The sequence below is a fragment of the Chrysochloris asiatica genome, unplaced genomic scaffold, assembly GCF_000296735.1.
Source record: "Chrysochloris asiatica unplaced genomic scaffold, ChrAsi1.0 scaffold00112, whole genome shotgun sequence".
NCBI classification, from domain to species: Eukaryota; Metazoa; Chordata; class Mammalia; order Afrosoricida; family Chrysochloridae; genus Chrysochloris; species Chrysochloris asiatica.
In genome coordinates, this window is record NW_006408630.1 from 4959335 (window position 1) to 4963725 (window position 4391).

The 4391-nt window shown below is 40.5% G+C and overlaps 1 pseudogene; it reads left to right on the forward strand.

Moving 5' to 3' along the window:
- The first annotated feature begins 1636 nt into the window (after positions 1-1636).
- On the forward strand, positions 1637-2896 carry LOC102838477 (annotated as a pseudogene).
- The last annotated feature ends 1495 nt before the right edge of the window (positions 2897-4391 follow it).

Here is a 4391-nt window from a genome sequence, read left to right on the forward strand (position 1 = left end):
AACTCATACTTTGGTTTTATGGTTACTTTTTATATCATTTTATGGAAAATAGTCAAAATGAGCATCTGTATTCCAGTTGTTCTAAAGCCTTCACATATTATCCTTTCTCTGAAATCTCTCTTTGTAGTTTCATATCATTTGGCACCTCTCTTTTTCAGTGAATGTGACACCTATTACTCTTCCATCATTTTTGATGACTCTGGGATTCAGATATATATTACTCTACTCTTGCTGACAATGTATCAGGTTGGACATATTTTGAAGTAACATCTGGTTACAATTGGAGTATAATATGCCTTGTAACTACATATTTTCATCAGGTTTATTTCAAAATTATTATTTCAACTAATTTCAGATGATGAAATGAACCAGAACAAATAGTAGAATTACTTGTCAACGAAGCCTGTGAAAGGGATGAGATAGAGTTCATCTAAGTATAGCAAAGCCTATATCTAATGGCTTTATCACTTTTACTGTTACTAATGTTTCCTCAATTTCTAATGATCAGTCTTATCAAACAGGATGCTATTTACACAGAATATTTATATAACATATACAGAACATTAGATTTACACTTAGTGCTTTTTGATTTTTTTTTTTTTTTTAATTTGTTTTATCTGGGGAGCAGATGAATGATTGTTGATCTTCTGTGGATCTCCTGAGATTAACTTATTTTTGTCCTCTACGCCATTGGTACATATTCTGAGAAAAGATCTCATAACATTATTGGAAATTCAGGTCCCTACTACTGTGGTACTGTAGGATCAGCACAGGACTTCGAACCACAAAGTCAACAGTTCAAACTCACCAACTGCTCTTTGGAAACCCTAAATAGAGTCACTATGAGTTGGAACAAACTCAACAACACTGCATCAACAATAGCACTACAAAACAAAGAAAATGTAAAAGTGAATGATACTGATGATGTTATAGAAAACCTTTAATATTTTAAATACCAATGATTGTACATTGAAAATAAGCCACATTAAAATATAATTAAAATTATATAAAAATCAATGCGAGATTTGCCACTCTCAGAGAATATGCATATACACAGAAAGATGAGGATAGAAGTAAAAAGAAAAAATATGATTTCTGTAGGAGTACTATATCTTGGTAGTAATTCATCTCTCATACTTTGGATACGTTATCAGGAGGGACCAGTCCCTGGAAAAGAAAATCATGATTGATAAAGTGGAGGGTAACAAAAAAGAGGAAGACCCCCAATGAGATGGACTGGTATACTGGCAGCAGCAATGGGCACAAACATAGTAACAACAGTGAGATTGGCCCACGACCAAGCAGAGTTTCATTCAGTTGTGCATAAAGTTGCTATGAGTCAGTACTGACTCAACAGCACTTAACAATAGCAAAAGCAACAACAACTACTTCCTGGTATACAGATGACAGCAACTGAAGTCCACATGAATATTCACCAATCATTAAAACTAACTCAAACATTACATAATGAAATAATTTAGATGCAGTTTTTTAGCCAATTATTCTTTATTCAAGATCTCTTTCTCTGGCTTGCATCACCAACCTAGTGCTTCTCCCTAGCTCAAGACATGGCCCCCTTTACCCTTGTCATTCAGTGCAGAAACATCACCAGCATGATAGATAAGTCACTGACATCAGTCTGGCCTCTTGAGAATGCAAGGCCCTGGACATCATAAGAATGAGATGCCAGGCCTGATGTGCGTGCAGCAGATGTACTCAGCCTCCAAGCCTCTGAAGGGTGCCCACATTCCTGGATGCCTACGTGTGACTGTGGAGACAGCTGTCCTTACTGAGACCCTCCTTGGTCTTGGTGCTGAGGGGCAGTGGTACAGGTGCAACATCTGCACTCAGGACCATGCAGCAGCTGCCATTTCCAAGGCTGGCATTCCAGTGTATGCCTGGAAGGGTGAAACAGATGAGGATTATCTGTGGTGCATTCAACAAACCCTATACTTCAAGGACGGGCCCCTCAACATGATTCTGGTTGACAGTGGTGACCTCACCAACCTTACCCACACCAAGTACTCACAACTCCTGTCGGGCATCCAAGACATTTCTGAGAAGACCCACCTGGGGTTCACAGCCTATACAAGATGAAGGCCAATGGGATTCTGAAAGTGCCTTCCATCAATATCAATGATTCCGTGACCAAGAGCAAGTTTGACAACCTGTATGGTTGCCGGAAGTCCCTCATAGACAGCATCAAGAGGGCCATAGATGAGATGATTGTGGGAAACGTGGCAGTTGTGGCAGGCTATGGTGGCATGGACAAGGGCTGTGCCCAAGCCTTGAGAGGTTTTGGGGTTCCGCGTTATCATTGCCGAGATTGACTCCATTAATGAATTGCAGACCGCCGTGAAGGGCTATGAAGTGATCACCATGGATGAGGCCTGTCAGGAGGGCAACATCTTTGTCACAACCACAGGCTGTGCTGATATCATACTTGGCAGGTATTTTGATCTGTTGAAGGATGATGCTATTGTGTGTAACATTTAGGTCACTTGCACATGAAGACTGATATCAAGTAGTTTAATGACAATGCTGTAAAGAAAGTGAATATAAAGCCCCAGGTGGACAGATACTGCTTGAAGAATAGGCACCGCAACATCCTACTGGCTGAAGGCCAGTTGATTAACCTGGGTTATGCCTAGGGCCACCCCAGTTTTGGGGTGAGCAACTCCTTCACTAGTCAAGTGCTGGCACACATTGAACTGTGGACTTTCCAGACAAGTATCCCATTGAGGTCTACTTCTTGCCTAGGAAGTTGGATGAGGCAGTGGCTGAACCCCACCTGGTCTAGTTGAATGTGAAACTGACCAAGCTAACTGGGAAGTAGGCCCAGTAGCTGGGCCTAACCTCAGATGGCCCCTTCCATCCTGATCTTTGCCATAATTGAAAGCCTGGCCTGTATCTCACCTTCCAGCTAGAATCCCTGCCCAGACCCCAATTCTCCCCCCACAAGAACAGAATAAAGGGCACTAACTTTGAGATCAGTTTGTCATTTCCCTTTCCCCCTCAGTTGACTCCCCAGGTCACTCAACCTTTGGCCCTGCTATGTCCTTCATACTATTATAGGTGTGACAAGGGACATTAAGGAACCACTCCCTCCCCAAGCCCTGGTCATGGTGGAGGTGTGAAGGAAACATCCACAGGGAACCATGAGCTCAGGAGTCTTGGAACTGCTCACTCAGTCTTTAGGCTGGAAGGTCAAAGCTCATGCGCTTTACATCTAGGTCTTCACCCGGTCTTGGGAACTTTACCAGTGTGCTTGATTTACAGTTTACTGGACCTCAGCCCATGACAGACGAGAAGAAGCACTCACAGGGCATGGTGGATGTGGACTTATAGCTTCTGAATGCTCCTAAGAGCCTGTATTTGTGCTGGGTGTTCTATTTAGCCTCTTAAACAATGATGTTGGTGCTTTCAGTCCCTATTTTACAGAGTCAAAATGGACAGTCAAAAGAGAGCAAGAAAGTGACAAACAAAGGTTAAGAGGGACCAGAAAAACATGAAAGCACATATCATCTGCCATCACTCTGTAACATGCTGCTTCTTTTCATTTGGTTTGTACATTTTAAATTTTAAATGCGAGCTGGAAGGGAGGTTAATAAAATTTTTGGTGCCTAAAAAAAAAAACAGAAAAAAAGGTGTATCTCTTTCATAGCCAGAAGACAATTCTATCTTAATTACTATCAATGTTATTAAATATTTAAAAAATATTCTTATGTAACTAAACAATGGAGTTCTGGTGTGGCACTGTGGGTTAAGCACCAGACTGCCAAGCCATTTGAACTGCAAGGTCAGTGGTTCAAGCTCACCAGCTGCTCCTCAGAAACCCTATGCAGGGTCGCTGTGGGTCAGAACCGACTCAACGGCACTTAACAACAACAACAACTAAACAATAGAGCTATTAACCATTCATCATAATTCTACAGCTCATTGATTTTTCTTTTCTGTTAAAAGAATTTGTTATTGAAATTTTACAAAGATATAGTTATCTTTTCTTCCAGACAGATGAAAACATTTTATTCTATATATAATTTAACATCTTATGGTATAAGTTATCTACCACTTGTCTGTCAGTTTGCCATACTCTGGTGACTTGCATGTTGCTAAGATATTGGAAGGTATGACACCAGTATTTAAAATTGCAGCAGAGTTTCCTCATGTTGGAGAAACTTCAGTAGCAATTATAGATAAGAAAGACTAGGGAAAAAACCCCAGAGATATACTTCTGAAAAATTTAACCAGAAAAAATATGTGGATAACTGTAGAAGTCCACTATCTGATACAGTGCCAGAAGATGAACCATGCAAGTTGGAAAACACTCAAAATATGACTTGGAAATAAATGCTTCCTAAAAGTAGAATTGCCCAGAATTAAACTGATAA